This window comes from Camellia sinensis, chromosome 6, assembly GCF_055761805.1.
Source record: "Camellia sinensis isolate YWXY chromosome 6, ASM5576180v1, whole genome shotgun sequence".
Classification (NCBI taxonomy): Eukaryota; Viridiplantae; Streptophyta; class Magnoliopsida; order Ericales; family Theaceae; genus Camellia; species Camellia sinensis.
The window spans coordinates 124756474-124774117 of NC_138966.1; the positions used below are offsets into that span (position 1 = coordinate 124756474).

General features: G+C 38.0%; 1 pseudogene; it reads left to right on the forward strand.

Annotated features, from left to right (window-relative positions):
* The first annotated feature begins 1196 nt into the window (after positions 1–1196).
* LOC145793557 (protein FAR1-RELATED SEQUENCE 5 pseudogene) lies at positions 1197–1835 on the forward strand (annotated as a pseudogene).
* Positions 1836–17644: the final 15809 nt, after the last annotated feature.

The window sequence follows — 17644 nt, forward strand, 5'->3', positions numbered from 1 at the left end:
ATATGTTGTTTGAATGTATATGTTTCTAAGCATTGGGTGAATATATTATGCAAAAATCTGTTGTGTGTGTGGAAATATCATTGGGTGAATATGTTATGCAATATCATACATAATTCCTTAATCATGTTTTTGTAATATGACTTCTATTTTAATGGTCAAATAGTAAAACAATATTATAGAAAATATAAGGCCAAAAAACTTAGCTTTAGTAGTAATTTAAATCTCATATCAAGTATTAAGTGTGCAAACATAATTGAATGCAATACAGTCAACAGAATGATTTGAAAATCTAAGTACCTCATAATCACTAATATTTAGCTCGTCCAGCAGTTCAGCCATAACCTTTGTGACCTCAAAGTCTGGCCCCATTGCCTCATATTGACCAGCAATATCAAAGTCACATTGATAGAATTTACGGTATCTTCCCTTAGATGGGTTATCTCTTCGATAAACCTTCGCTATTTGATACCTTTTAAATGATGTAATACCATTCATGGCCACATATCTAGCAAATGGAACTGTTAAGTCATACCGTAACGAACAAAGCTCTCCACCTTGTCCTGAAGTCCAACAAAAAGTAACAAACTAGTTAGATATTCAAAAATTAACTCCATTTTTTCATCTAACAATTTTACTATGAATTTTACATCTGAAAAGAGCCACAATCATTACTTTCACCTCCTTAATTCATGCTGCCAATGATAATTTTCTGTTGCCATATTGGTTATTTTGCTTATTTAAAATTGTTTACCTTTTACTTTGAAGCTAGAATGGATATTGATTCAAACAATAATTCATTCAATGTGAGTGATGAAGTTGAAAAACAAGATAACAATGTATAATTTAATGAGAGTGGTGAAGGTGAAGAATCGAAGAAGGGGATGTATTTTATGTCAAAGCAAGAAGTGTACGCATTTTATGCAAAATATGCGAAACAGCTTGGATTTGCTATAGCTTATAGAACACAAAATGTAACAAGGGATGGGGAAGTAAAGTACTTTGGAATTGAATGTACTCGGGCACGTAATAGAATAAAAAGATCAGAAGTAAATCCTCTCGAACCATGTTTGTCATCAAAAATTGATTGTAAAGCAAGGGTAAGAGCCAGTCTACAAAAAGATGAAAGATATAAGTTAACCATAGTTATGCTTAAGCACACTCATGATTTGATTCCGACTGACTCATGGCATTTTCCAATGAATAAGAGGATTCTTACTCCGGTGAAGAGGAGACTAGAAGTTAATGATGCAGCAGGGATTGGGGTGGCTAGGAATTTTCATTCCATAGTTGTTGAAGCAGGGGAATATGAGGCATTAACGTTTGATGAACAAGATGCAAGGAATTATATTCAGAATGCTGGAAGATTGAGACTTGGGGTAAGAGATGCCGAATCAGTTACATTTTATTTTCATAAAATGCAACAACAAAATTCAAACTTCTATTCGGCAATTGACCTTGATGAAGATGGTCGCATACAAAACTTGTTTTGGCCAGATGCAAGGAGTAGGGCGGCCTATAAAGCATTTGGAGATATTGTCTCCTTTGACACAACCTATTTGACAAACAAATATGATATGCCGTTTGCTCCGTTTGTAGGAGTTAATCACCATGGACAATCAACTTTGTTTGGTTGTGGGTTGTTAAGTAATGAGAACACAGAGACATTTGTTTGGCTATTCAAAAAATGGTTAAGTTGCATGTTAGTTGCTCCACCAAAAGCGAAAATAACTGACCAGTGCAGAGCTATGCAAAATGACATAGAAATTGTCTTCCCACAGGCTCGGCATCGTTGGTGTTTATGGTATATTATGAAGAAAATTCTGGAGAAATTGTGAGGATATTCGCAATATGAGTCCATAAAGGTTGCTTTGAGTAATGCAAGTTATGATTCATTTACAAAAGATGAATTTGAGAAATATTGGAAGCAATGATTGGAAATTTCAATTTGAATGATAACAAGTGATTGGGGGTATTATACTGTGACAACCCTCACCTCTGATTAGTGTTAAACTGTGATTGAGCGTGATAAGTAATTGATTAAGCTGAAATTCTGAACTGACTGCATGAGTATGTTGCTTTAATTGCGTTTTCTATCTATTTGTCATTTAATGATCTGTTCATGTTCTAATTTCGAAAACTGCGAATTGGAAGCCTTATCGGCGACCGAATCAGAAATTGATTAGTGTTTTATGCTAGTTAGAATTTATGTGATGTTATGGTAGGTTTAATTAAAATTTGATTTGGAATGATTAAATTAGCATTGTTAATGTTAAAATACATCAACTTGAATTATTTACATTTTTGCCACTAGTGGGCATTTTGGGCCATTAATTGATTTTATATCATTTTGTTGCATCATCTCATCCATTTCCTCAAGACCAAAACCGTGAGAGGGAGAGAGAGACTTGAGGGAGATTGAATTCATCTAGAAATTTGGCTTGGATTTTGAAGAATTGTTCATTTGCTCTAGGACCTTGCTTAAGTAAAGTTTAATTGAAGAACCTAGGTAAGAGCTCAACCCTTTAATTTTGTTTTTGAGCCACCTAGAGCTTGTATATTAATGAAATAGGTGAATTCATGGTTAGTTGAGTTAGAATTTAAGAGAGTGAAGCTAATTCATGCATGCATGTACATGTTCTTGAATTTTGAGGTTGCTTTCATAAGAATTTCTTACATGCACGTTCATATTTTTGTTGTGGTCCATGAATTCACCATGATTTTGAGCTCAATCTTGCATTTGATCTTGTTTTGGAACATTAGAGTTCATGGGAACTCATGCATGTTAAGTTCTTCTATTGTTCTTCAAGTTTCTTTGAAATTGGTGTGCAATTGGCTTAATTTTGGGCTTTGATTTTATCAAATGATCTTCAAAACATGTTGTATTATGAGTTTCCAAGTGTTTTCTAGAAAACTGGCCCAAAAGATTAAGTTTTGATGCGTTGAATTCTTGGTTTGAGCTTTGAAGGCAAATTTGGAAAACCCAAATTTTGGCTTCCTCGCTCGAGCGAAGGATTCCACGCTCGAGCGAGCACCTTTGTTTTCTGAATTCCGCTCGGGCGACGGAATGCTGGCTCGAGCGTAGATTGCAAGCTCTCAGGTTTTTGTGGATGCAGACACACGCTCGAGGGACGAGACCTACGCTCGAGCAAAGCTTCGTGTCTCATGCTCGAGCGAGCATCGAGCGTGCATCGAGCGGAGAATTTCAACAACCAATACTTTTGCATTTTTACAGACCGCTCGGGCGAGGGAGTCTACGCTCAAGCGACCCCTCTATTTTGGTAAGCTCGCTCAAGCGAAGAAAGCCACGTTCGAGCGAGACCCCTGTTTTCAGCAAATTTTGAAAAGTGTTTTAAAGTACATCTTTGCATCCTCATTCCATCCTAGGCATTCCTAGGCCAAGTTGAAGGCATCTTAATGAGGATAATGTTATAGAACCACACCGAGTCAAGTTAAGGGGCTAAGTTATTAATCCCAAATGTGTAACTTAGTGTGTGTGTTCGTTCTGCAACTGTGTAGGGTTGGCACCTGAGAACGCTGACTAGCTTGTCTATAGCCCAGTACTCTGTGAGTAACAATGTTGTAAAGATATGTTCAATTATTACTATTTCTGAATGATTGACTATACTGCTTTCTGAAATGGCATCGTTTACTGAATGAATGTTTGTCCTATTTGTAAACTGTATTCGTGGCATCCATAACAACTTACTGTTACTGCTACTGTTATAGAGATCTCCGTCTGTTCCAATGTTTGGGACTACTACTGTTTACTGTTCTGATGACCATCAACTGATTGTTCGGTCAGTTAAGACCTACTGTACTATTTTTCTATTGGATGTACCACATATGACTACTATGGTTCCTAAATAACTGTATGGCATGAAATATGAGCCACTGATTGGATAACTGATTTACTGATGCAAATGACTGTTTTAATTACTGAAAGGACATTCATTCTTAACCCCCTTTACGCATTTGTTATTCATTGGGCTTTAGCTCACTGTTTATATTTATATGTAGATGTCCAGGCACCGGACCGGAGCTAGGAGCGTCGAATTAAGCTCCTGTTTTGTCAAGCCAACCATTGTGCCTCACTTCGAGGTTCCAAGCCTATTCAAGCTAAGGCTATTTTGGGGTGTTGTAGATTCCCATTTTTGTCTCTGTTTGTATTGACTGAATAAGTCTTGATTGTACACTTATGGTGAAGGGATTTGATCCCTAACCCGGATGTTTGTGTATATGACGTACGTATATATGTTTTGATTATGAATGTGGCTTGTTCATAAAAGTCTTTTTGCTTTCAGTTTGTCACAGCTCATTGGACATCTTTTATTTACTGTTTGGCTTCCGCCAGCCCCTTACTCTGTATTACTGTCATTACTATTAAGCAGGCCTTTGGTAATCACGGGTTATTGGCCGGTTGTGATGCTAAACCCGTAGGGGCGGGTTTGGGTCGTGACAGAGTGGTATCAGAGCACGAGTTATACCGCACACACATGTCCAAATGAGCTATAGGATGTCCTAGAAAAGTAATTAGGGCATTGCATGAGCATGAGAAAGTGTGGGAAAATATTTATGTAAATTTTCATGATTAATTAATAAAATGTCAAGTTATATTTAATTAATGTGATTATTGTTTTGGATCATAAACAATAACATAAATGGGCCCAATTAAATTGATGCAAATTAAGAGGCCCAGAGGTCCAGCGGCCCATACAACATGACAAGGCCCACAACATATCTAATGATTTTCATAGGCCCATCAAAACTATGAAGAAGTGGACACATTTGGGCCCATCAAAACTATGAAAGAAGTGGACACATTTGGACCCAGAACTACAACACATTTGAACAAATTATTTATTGAGGAATAGTAACAATTATACAATTATGATAATTAGGAAATTGTGTCACTATTCCTATGTGTGTCTGTACATTGCTCTATCATCTGCATGGATGGAGCCATAGCCTGGGTTTCTAATTCGGAAACCGTTTTCAGACTGGCGAATAGAGCATCTTCTTGCCGCTGTAAGGCGTTGATGAGCTGGATTAAATTTTCGGCGTTGTTTTCGCCGACGACCAACAAGGACCAGTGTAGCAGTAAAAGATCCGGCTCGTATTTTAAAATCAGCCACCTAAATTGACCTAGATCTCCGAGATCCATTGCAAAATAATATAAAATCCCCAATTATTTTGGCTTATATAATTTCCTGCTTGCGCTTTCCACTGTTTAATTAAAATTCCCGCTTGCGCTTGCCTTTTTAGATTTTTAATCCTGGCCGCAAATCTGGGGCGCGGAGCGGAGACACTAGCCGACAACACGCCACAAAATGCGGAAGGGAGCACCAATCGGGGGACGACACGTGGCGCGGGGGGGAACGTCCCAGGTAATATTAGTGGGATGTTCCTGGGAACCTATATAACTCACTCCCTCACTCTCTTATACCAGTAAAGTTTTTAGAGAGTGACTTGTGTCATCCGAGAGAGTGAGTGACGTCATTAAGAGTAAGTGACTTATGGCCTCAATGCGACGTCGTTTTAAAGTTCAAAACAAGAACATCTTCGTCACGTATCCAAATGTTATATACCTAAAGAGAGATTGTTAGAGAAAATTAGAGAGCTGTTCACAAACAGGCTACCAAATTATGTGAGGGTTGCACATGAATTACACGAGGACGGCGAACCACATCTCCATGCTCTTGTCCAATTTCCATACCGTTTTCAGACACAGGATGAACGGTTCTTTGACGTTACTCACGATCGAAGTAATCACCATTTCCATCCAAACGTGCAAGAGGCCAATAACCATCAGAATGTGCTGGAATACATCTCTAAACACGGAGATTACAGAGAATGGGGCGAATTCCGTCAGAGGGGGTCTTTGGGGCTGTATAATTATTATTCTGGTCACATCGACTTGAGGGACCACGATGATGACGCTTTTTACAACATAATCGATGATGTGGCCCCACAATATTTGAAACATTAGAGGGAATTTATTGGAGCGCAACGGGAATTTTTTTCAAATTGTAAATATGCCCACCTAAAGAAAATAAAAGGCGGGATTTCAAGTATTATATTATGCAACCTCGGAGATGACTCTAGTTACAGAGAATTTCTAGAAAAACATGAACATGCCGGGCTCCAAGCGTGGATGATCCAAAACGCAGACTTCTACACAGTCGACTAGCCCCTGTTTGCCAGAACCAATCAAGAGGAGGCATCGCAATGAGAAGAAGAAGGCCCAACGCAGGAAGATATTCCACTTCCAATGCGGCTGTTCGATATTCCATACGAACGGATGTGTCGAACCACATCCATTGGCGAGAGAAAATGCTGTCAGGGGTCTTCTACGACACTTTGAGGAACCCAATGTGGTTTAGAGCTGTAGACATGTCCATGCCGGAGAATCAGGGGGTATACAAGATAGAATGCCTGTTCAATATTACTAGCCGGTTGCGATGCTAAACCCGTAGGGGCGGGTTTGGGTCGTGACAGAGTGGTATTAGAGCACGAGTTATACCGTACACACGTGTCCAAATGAGCTATAGGATGTCCTAGAAAAGTAATTAGGGCATTGCATGAGCATGAGAAAGTGTGTGTGGCCATGATATGAATATATGTGCTAATGTGCTTAAGTCAACAACTCCTCATGTTTATTATTACCATAGTGCCTATAGTGAAATGGAGAATGCAAGAAATGTCGATGAATCTGAATCATCTGAGGCAAGAATGGCAAGGCTAGAAAGAACGGTTGAACTATTGACTGAGGCCCTAAGGCAACAACAGAACCAACAGCCCCCACCTCTTCCAGTACAACCCGGACAAAATATTCATAATGATGTTATTGCTTTAACACAGAAGTTCAACAAAATGAAACCATCATCATTTCAAGGAGGCCTTGAACCATTAAAGGTCGAAGCATGGGTTTTAGAAACTGAAAAATTGTTTGAAGTGTTTCCTTGTTCGAAGGCACACAAGGTACTATTGGCTACCTTCACTTTACAGGAAGAGGCTAGACGGTGATGGATGCTTGTACGTGACACCAACAATGCTATGACTTGGGCTCAGTTTAAGGAAGCTTTCTTTGAGAAATACTTTCCTCAGTGTGTCGGAGACCGCAAGGTAACGGAATTTGAACAGTTGAAACAGGGCACCATGTCAGTAGCTGAGTATGAATCAAAATTCACTGAACTCGCCCAATGTGCACCACACATGGTTGATACTGATTATAAAAAGGCCAGAAAATTTGAAGGCGGGCTTAATGTCGAGATACTTGATCGAATCAATGTCTTGAAAATGCTTAAATATGTGGATGTTCTTGACCGAGCAACAATAGCTGAGTCGAATATCGAAGCATTAAAACAGACTGAAACACCAGCGATTGAGTGGCGCGGTAAGAGACGGAGCTTTAAGTTTAAGAAAGGCCGGAATAGTTCATTGAATAAAAAGCAAAACACAGGGTCTTCAAACAGTTCTAGCCAGGGTAACAATTCCATACCGTCCTGTTCAGAGTGTTGCAAGAGGCACAAAGGGGTCTGCTATAAAATTTCTGGTGCTTGTTACAAGTGTGGCAAGGTGGGCCACATGGTTAAAGATTGCCCTTCCACGTCTCAAGGCAATAGTAAAGCTGCAGCTAGTGCCGTAGCATCAACTGCTACACTAAAACCTAATCCCAAAGCTACTGGAAAAGAGCCTTTAAGGCAAGGCCAGGTGTTTGCACTTGTATCGGGAGATGTGCAGAACACCAAGACAGTTGTGTCAGGTATACTCCTAATTTGTGCTCAAAATGCATATATTCTGATTGATTCGGGATCTATACATTCGTTTCTCTCACATGTTTTTTCACGAAAATTAAATAGACCACTGGAACCCATGAACTATTTGTTAGCTGTATCTTCACCTGCTGGGGGATCCATGACTTGTGCTTATGTGTACCCTGCATGTGATGTTGGGGATGTACTTTTGTATATTGATTTATGCCTTTGAATATCGATCATTTCAATGTAATTTTGGGAATGGACTAGTTAACAAAATATCATGCTACCATAGACTGTGTAACGAAACAAGTTGTTTTCCGTCCACCTGGTTTACCTGAATTTGTGTTTAACGGAGTTGGTGTAGTACCTCCCCTATATCTAATTTCATCCATGAAAGCATTCAAATTAATCAAAAAGGGGTGTAAAGGGTATTTATGTTGCATATTGACTGTACCTACTGATACTAAAGCTAATATGGATAGTATTCCTATAGTCAGAGAAATTCCAGATGTTTTTCCAGATGACTTGCCAGGGGATTTGATTGATAGGGAGATTGAGTTCACTATTGAAGTGTTACCAGGTACATAGCTAATTTCTAAAGCTCCGTACAGAATGACACTTACCGAACTGAAAGAATTGAAAATTCAGTTACAAGAATTGTTGGATAAGAAGTTCATTAGGCCTAGTATTTCACCGTGGGGCGCACCAGTTTTATTTGTGAAAAAGAAAGACTCCTCACTAAGACTCTGCATTGACTACCGTGAATTGAACAAGGTAACAGTGAAAAACAAATACCCACTGCCTCGTATTGATGATTTATTTGACCAATTACACGGTGCTCAAGTTTTCTCCAAAATTGACCTTAGATCCAGATATCACCAGTTGAAAATCAAGACAGGGGACATTGAAAAGACTGCCTTTCGAACGAGGTACGGACATTATGAATTTCTTGTTATGCCTTTCGGAGTTACTAATGCGCCTGCTACATTTATGGACCTTATGAACAGAATTTTCAAGCCATTCCTCGATGAATTTGTGGTTGTTTTCATAGATGACATTTTGATTTATTCCAAAAGCACGGAAGAACATGAACATCATTTGAGAATTGCTTTGCAGACCTAAAGAGAACAGAAACTGTATGCAAAACTAACAAAGTGCGAATTTTGGCTTGATAATGTTATGTTTTTTGGACATGTAATTAGTAAGGATGGCATCTCAATTGGCCCACAAAAGATTGAAGCAGTGGTGAATTGGCCTAGACCGACTAATGTTATTGAAGTTCGAAGTTTCTTAGGCTTAGTCGGGTACTACGGAAGGTTTGTGAAAGACTTCTCCAAAATCACTCTACCATTGACTCAACTGACTCAAAAGGGAATATCATTTGACTGGACCAATCAGAGAGAATCAGCTTTCCAAGAGTTAAAGACTCGACTTGTGACTACACCGATTCTTACCCTATCCTCAGGTACGGATGGATTTACTATTTTTAGTGATGCTTCTTATAAGGGTTTGGGATGTATATTAATGCAGAATGACAAAGTTATTGCGTATGCTTCCCGACAACTGAGACCGCATGAAAAGAATTACCCAACTCATGATTTAGAACTTGTCGCAGTGGTATTTGCATTGAAAATTTGTTGCCACTACTTATATGGGGCAACATGTGAAGTGTACACAGATCACAAGAGTTTGAAGTATTTCTTTACACAGAAAGAGTTGAACATGAGACAATAGAGATGGTTAGAACTGATAAAAAACTATGACTTGCAAAGTTTGTACCATCCAGGAAAAGCTAACACCATTGCTGACGCACTTAGTTAGAAATCAATTGGGAATTTGGCCTATTTACTCACCGGACAGAAAGAACTGTTATGTGATCTTGAAAAATTTGAAGTTGAGATTGTTTTACGAGAACAAGGTGGGACATTGGCTGCTATTTCTGCCCAACCGGCACTTATTAAGGGGATTAAAGAGAAACAACACCAAGATGACTTTTTGAGAAAGATCATTGATGAACGGGAATCCAAACCGAGGCCGGACTTTAAATTTGAAAACAATGTGTTGAAATTTCAAAGAAGGTTGTGTGTACCAAATGCTTTTGAACTGAAAAGGCGAATTTTGCAGGAATGCCATAATTCAAAACTTTTCATCCATCCGGGAAATACGAAAATGTACCAAGACTTGAAACTCAATTTCTGGTGGCCAGGAATGAAGAAAGAGATTGCTGACTTTGTGTCGAAATGTCTACATTGCCAACAAGTTAAAGCCGAACATCAACGACCTGCAGGCTTGCTTCAGCCCTTACCAATACCAGAGTGGAAATGGGAACATATTACTATGGCTTTCATTGTTGGTTTACCTCGCTCCAGTAAAGGTATGGACTCAATTTGGGTTATTATTGATCGATTGACTAAATTTGCTCACTTCTTACTTGTCAAAACAATTTATAATGCGGACAAATTGGTTACAATTTATATTGATGAGATTGTTAGATTGCATGGAGTGCCTGTGTCCATTGTTTCTGATAGGGACTCGAAGTTTACATCGAGATTTTGGCAAAGTCTGCAAACAGTATTGGGTACTGAATTGAGACTAAATAGTGCATACCATCCTCAAACAGACGGCAAATCAGAAAGAACCATCCAGACTCTGGAAGACTTACTGCGTATGTGTGTTCTCGATTTCCAAGAAAATTGGAAAAGCCATTTACCTTTAGCTGAATTCGCTTACAACAACAGTTTTCACTCGAGCATTGGTATGGTGCCTTTCGAGGCTTTGTATGGTAGAAAATGTTGATCTCCTATCTGTTAGGAAGAAGTTGGAGATGGGCCTTTGCTTGGGCTCGAGATTGTACATGAGACCACAGAAAAGGTCAAACTAATTCAACAAAGATTGAAAACCACACAAAGCCGACAGAAACGTTATGCAGATATCCGAAGGCGAGACAAGGAGTATGAAGTGGGTGATCATGTTTTTGTTAAAGTGACACCAATGAAAGGACAGCCTTGCTTTGGAGTCAAGGGTAAGCTAGCACCGAGATATGTTGAGCCGTATGAAATCATTAAAAAGATTAATCCAGTGGCATACCAAGTAGTGCTTCCTCCTGAAATGGAGTATATGCATAATGTCTTCCATATTTCAATGTTGAGGGATTATCTTCGGGATTCCTTCCATGCTATTGAGCCTACCCGTGTAGTGCTAAGTGATGACTACACTTATGAAGAACGGCCTCTTCAGGTTGTAAACCGACGAATCAAGAAGTTGAGAAATAAAGAAATCCCATTAATGAAACTGGACTGGCAAAACCATGGTGGCGTTATGCCACTTGGGAAAAGGAAGACGATATGATGAAAAGATATCCTGAATTGTTCCCCTTGAATCCAGTGTTCTTCCAAAATGAAAGTAATTCGAGTTTGGAGGACCAAACTCTTTTAAGGAGGGAAGACTGTGACAACCCTCACCTCTCATTAGTGTTAAATTGTGATTGAGCATGATAAGTAATTGATTAAGCTGAAATTCTGAACTGACTGCATGAGTATGTTGCTTTAATTGTGTTTTCTATCTATTTGTCATTTAATGATCTGTTCATGTTCTAATTTCGAACTGCGAATTGGAAGTCTTATCGGCGACCGAATCAGAAATTGATTAGTGTTTTATGCTAGTTAGAATTTATGTGATGTTATGATAGGTTTAATTAAAATTTGATTTGGAATGATTAAATTAGCATTGTTAATGTTAAAATACATCAACTTGAATTATTTGCATTTTTGCCACTAGTGGGCATTTTAGGCCATTAATTGATTTTATATCATTTTGTTGCATCATCTCATCCATTTCCTCAAGACCAAAACCGTGAGAGGGAGAGAGAGACTTGAGGGAGATTGAATTCATCTAGAAATTTGGCTTGGATTTTGAAGAATTGTTCATTTGCTCTAGGACCTTGCTTAAGTAAAGTTTAATTGAAGAACCTAGGTAAGAGATCAACCCTTTAATTTTGTTTTTGAGCCACCTAGAGCTTGTATATTAATGAAATAGGTGAATTCATGGTTAGTTGAGTTAGAATTTAAGCGAGTGAAGCTAATTCATGCATGTATGTACATGTTCTTGAATTTTGAGGTTGCTTTCATAAGAATTTCTTACATGCACGTTCATATTTTTGTTGTGGTCCATGAATTCACCATGATTTTGAGCTCAATCTTGCATTTGATCTTGTTTTGGAACATTAGAGTTCATGGGAACTCATGCATGTTAAGTTCTTGTATTGTTCTTCAAGTTTCTTTGAAATTGGTGTGCAATTGGCTTACTTTTGGGCTTTGATTTTATAAGTGATCTTCAAATCAAAGATTTTATAAGTGATCTTCAAGCGTAGATTGCAAGCTCTCAGGTTTTTGTGGACGCAGACGTACGCTCGAGTGACGAGACCTGCGCTCGAGCGAAGCTCTGTGTCTCACGCTCGAGCGAGCATCGAGCGTGCACCGAGCAAAGAATTTCAACAACCAGTACTTTTGCATTTTTACAGACCGCTCAAGTGAGGGAGTCTATGCTCAAGCGACCCCTCTATTTTGGTATGCTCGCTCGGGCGAAGAAAGCCACGCTCGAGCGAGACCCCTGTTTTCAGCAAATTTTGAAAAGTGTTTTAAAGTACATCTTTGCATCCTCATTCCATCCAAGGCATTCCTAGGCCAAGTTTAAGGCATCTTAATGAGGATAATGTTATAGAACCACACCGAGTCAAGTTAAGGGGCTAAGTTATTAATCCCAAATGTGTAACTTAGTGTGTGTGTTCATTCTGCAACTGTGTAAGGTTGGCACCCGAGGACGCTGACTAGCCTGTCTATAGCCCAGTACTCTGTGAGTAATAATGTTGTAAAGATATGTTCAATTATAACTATTTTTGAACGATTGACTATACTGCTTTTTCAAATGGCATCGTTTACTGAATGAATGTTTGTCCTATTTGTAAACTGTATTCGTGGCATCCATAGCAACTTACTATTACTACTACTGTTACAGAGATCTCTGTCAGTTCCAATGTTTGGGACTACTACTGTTTACTGTTTTGATGGCCATCAACTAACTGTTTGGTCTGTTAAGACCTACTGTACTGTTTTGCTATTGGATGTATCACATATGACTACTATGGTTCCTAAATAACTGTATGGCATGAAATATGCGCCACTGATTGGATAACTGATTTACTGATGCAAATGACTGTTTTAATTACTGAAAGGACATTCATTCTTAACCCCCTTTACGCATTTGTTATTCATTGGGCTTTAGCTCACTGTTTATATTTATATGTAGGTGTCCAGGCATCGGACCGGAGCTAGGAGCGTCGAGTTAAGCTCCTGTTTTGTCAAGCCAACCATTGTGCCTCACTTTGAGGTTCCAAGTCTGTTCAAGCTAAGGCTGTTTTGGGGTGTTGTAGATTCCTCTTTTTGTCTCTGTTTTGTATTGACTGAATAAGTCTTGACTGTACAGTTATGGTGAAGGGATTTGGTCCCTAACTCGGATGTTTGTGTATATGACGTATGTATATATGTTTTGATTATGAATGTGGCTTGTTCATAAAAGTCTTTTTGCTTTCAGTTTGTCACAGCTCATTGGACATCTTTTATTTACTGTTTGGCTTCCGCTAGCCCCTTACTCTGTATTATTGTCATTACTGTTAAGCAGGCCTGTGGTAATCATGAGTTACTGGCCGGTTGCGATGCTAAACCCATAGGGGCGGGTTTGGGTCGTGACATATACCGTGAGCGATATAGGTGGATTCCTGCCTATGTTAAAGACATATTTTGGGTTGGCATGTCAACTACACAACGAAGTGAGAGCATGAATGCATTCTTTGATGGATATTTGAACTCCAAGACAACCTTGAAGCAATTTGTTGAGCAATATGACAATGTGTTGAGAAGTAAGGTAGAGAAGGAGACAAAAGCAGCTTTTAAGTCTTGTAACAAATTGTATGATTGCTTAATGGCGTATCGTTTTGAGAAGCAATTTCGTGCAGCTTACACTAATTCAAAATTTAAAGAAGTTCAACTAGAAATGAAGTGTCTAGTGTATTGTCATGCAAATCTTATCCAAGAGGAGGGCGTAATTTGTACCTATCATGTGAGGGAGGTTGTGGTTGTGGGTGAGGGGATGAAGAAAGTGGAATTTGTTGTGTATTTTAATTCAATTGAATGTGAGCTCCAATGTATGTGTTGGTTGTTTGAGTTTAGAGGTATTATGTGTGCCTATTCACTTTGTGTGCTCATTGAGAGATCCATATATGAGGTGCCAAATAAATGCATTGTTTCGAGATGGAGAAAAGACTTGGAAATAGGCTAGACATGCATTCCAACCACATATACTAACTTTGGCTTTTCTCTATATCCAAAGTTGCATGAAAACTGTCACAACACGTCGGATGAAATCCTAGAACTTGCTACCAACTATGATGGTAAACACAAAGTGATTCAACTTGGGTTGATGAAAATCAAGGATGAAGTGAGAACAGTTCAATCAAGTAGTGCGAGTAATGTGCCATGTACTAGTACTTTACCACCTGCAAGTAATACTTTACCACCTTCCTATACTTCACCAAAAAGTCCGCCTCGTATCAATACTACAAAAGAAAGCGTGGCTCGCAAGGTACTCAGTTCTTTGGTTGCTCGCCGAAGAGGCCGTCCATGTACGAAACAGAAGGTTAGCAAGGTTGATACAATAGTAAATCAGTTGAAGGGAAATAATAAGAAGGCTAATCCGGTACAGGTACATTTTTCATTTCGCATTACATATGTATATTTCAGAATTTGTTAAACGTAAAATATTCATCAATGTTTGGTACTATAGGGTCAAAAGGTGCGTCAAGGTGAACCTCGTAAGTTAAGCTTTCCTTGTACGAGAAGCGTGCAACACACTATGTATGAACCGGTACGTGTTAAATATGGAGGTTGTTTCGTGTTTATTTTTGTCGAATTTAATTTTATTGCTTCAAATTACTAATTTACTTGTGTTACTATTTCATCATTAGGTGCCGCCAAATCAACCTTACTATTTCCCTTGTATGGATGCCACACAAGACAGTATGTATGTACCGGCATGAGTTGAATGTATTCTTGCGAAAAATTAAATTTTATATTGGTGAATATGTTTGTGGAATTTTTTTTGTAATATTTACTTTATTTTTATAAGCACCGATTAGCACAAGTGGGGACGACATTGGAAGCACATCTCATACTCAAACTAGAATGGTCAACAATATTTGCAGTCAAAGTTCGATAGTACCATCAAATTTTGTTGACTTGAACATCGAAGGGGATCCGAATGTCCCATTTTTTTTTAGTTTTGAAGTGCTAATTCTACGTGAATTTCATTTGTAAACTTCGAATTGTTTTTGTTGACTTGAATGTCCCATTTTTCATAAATTTCGGATTGAGTGAATTGAAGGTCCTTGAACTTCTTGACTTAAATGTCTCATTTTTTTTTTTGGTTGAATTGAAAATTGGTGGATGTCCTTCAACCTGAATTGACGTGAATTGAACCTGAATTGAAGTGAATTGAAGGTCCTTGAACCTGTTCAGTGAATTCACTCAACGAAGTGAGAAGTTGACTTGTATTGAAGTGAATTGAAAGTCCTTGAATCTTTTCAGTGAATGTCCTGAACCTGTTCAGTGAATGTCCTATTATTTATTTATGTTTATGGAATTGGTGGAATTTGATGAATCTGGAATGGTCCTTCAATACTTGAATCTGGAATAGTCCTTCAATGCTTGAATTTGGAATGGTCCTTGAATCTGGAATGGTCCTTCAATGCTTCTCATTTAAAAATAGAAACCTGTTGAGTGAATTCATTTAATCCGAAACCTGTATTGATTACAAAATAAAACAGAATCATTCATAACATATTCAATCCAATCCAACAGATTCATTAAATCCAACAGATTCATTCAAAAATATAACAGATTCATTCAATCCAATAGATTCATTCCATACAGATTCATTTAATCCAACAGAAACCTGTATTGATTACAAAATAAAACAGATTCATTCATAACATATTCAATTCAATCCAATCCAACAGATTCATTTAATCTAACAGATTCATTCAAAAATACAACAGATTCATTCAATCCAACAGATTCATAACATACAGATTCATTCAATCCAACAGATTGATTACAAAATAGAAACCTGTTTCAGTGAAGATGGTAGACAATATTGATTACAAACTAGAAACCTGTTTGACTGAAGATGGTTGGCAGTATCGATTACAAAATACAAATTATAAAATAAAATACAAAACAAGTATTGATTACATTCATAACATTGTCCAAAACCTAACAACTGATTGATTTAGATGATACAGTAAAAAAATACACAAAATACAATGACATAAGTCATTGCCTTGAAAATCTTCTCTATCCTTTGAAGCCTTCTATCATGCTCATGAATTGCATTATCCATCTCACCAAGCCTTCTCCTTAGATCATTAATTTCTTCTGTTCTTGTAGTTGTCTGAGGTCCAGCATTGGAACGGATTGTGGAGGTAACGTCGTCGTGATCATTATCTGTAAACCTGAAGTAATTGCAATGTTCGTCCGCACTCTACAATGCACAAGAATCAGTTAATCAAATTAGACAAATGAAATTTGTAAAAAGTAAAAGATTAATTTACATAATAGATACTTACATATTTTGTTGGGTAAACAAAAAACACACGTCCTTGATTTCCATTCTCATTGGTTCGTACAATATACATGGAAGCTGTTCTTCCACAATCACACAGTTTTGGCATTAATCTTATGTTCCTATTATTAGTAGAAGATGAAGCCATTTTTTTATCTGCATAAAAAATGCCAACAGATTCAACTACCTCATACTGATGGATAAGCGTCATACTGATGCATTCATAATGATGTGATCCATAAACATAGTTCAATCTGTTTAAATTCTGAAAAGGGAACTCTTTAAGTGTTCTTGATGAATGTTGAACTCTTTTAATTCAATCTGTGTTCTTCATAACAGAGTTCAATCTGTTCAATCTGTTCAAATGTGTTCTTGATAACAGAGTTCAATCTGTTTATGAAGAGGATTCTTATCAATGAACACCACATATTCAACATTCAACATTCATAACAGTTCAACATTCATAAGCGAAAACCCCAAACAGATTCAACATTCAACTTGTATCTATTCATTTGTAATCTGTGTTAGGGTTCAACGAACAGATTCGTTTGTAGAGTTCAAACAATAGATTTTGCAGCGTTCAAACAAAACCCCAAACAGATTCAAAAAACAGAATCAAAATAACAAAATGATATTTCAAGAAAATATGAACACAGATGTATGAACTTCAAACCAGACCTATGGATGTGTACTTCAAACCAAACCAAACTCATCACAGATGTGTATTTCAAGAAAAACCAATCAAATATAAACAGAGGATAATAAATTCAAAGGCAAATCCCAAACCCTAACAAATTAAAGCCAAATCTCAAACCTTAACCCAAATTGTAAGAAAAATCCTACCCCAAACACTCCCAATCGACTAATTTCTACAAAAATTGAAGCCAAACGTAAACCCTAACTTTGTTCGTCCTCAGATTCGCTAATTGAAACCTAAACCCTAATTTCAGGTTTATCTCAGATTCGCTATCGCAGGCTTTTGTTCGTCCTCCGTCGTCGTTCGTCGTCGTTCGTCCACTGTCTCCTCGTCCTCCGTACTCCTTCAAGAGACAGGTGACAGAGGCAAGACTGAAGAGATATAGAGAAGAGAGAGGTGATAGTGAATGGAGGGATGAAGCGAAAAATGTGAGAGGGATGATGATGAGGCGAGAGTGAGAGGGAGAGGTGAGAGTGCTAGTTTTGATTGGAGAGATCGAGAGGAGAGAGAAACTTAC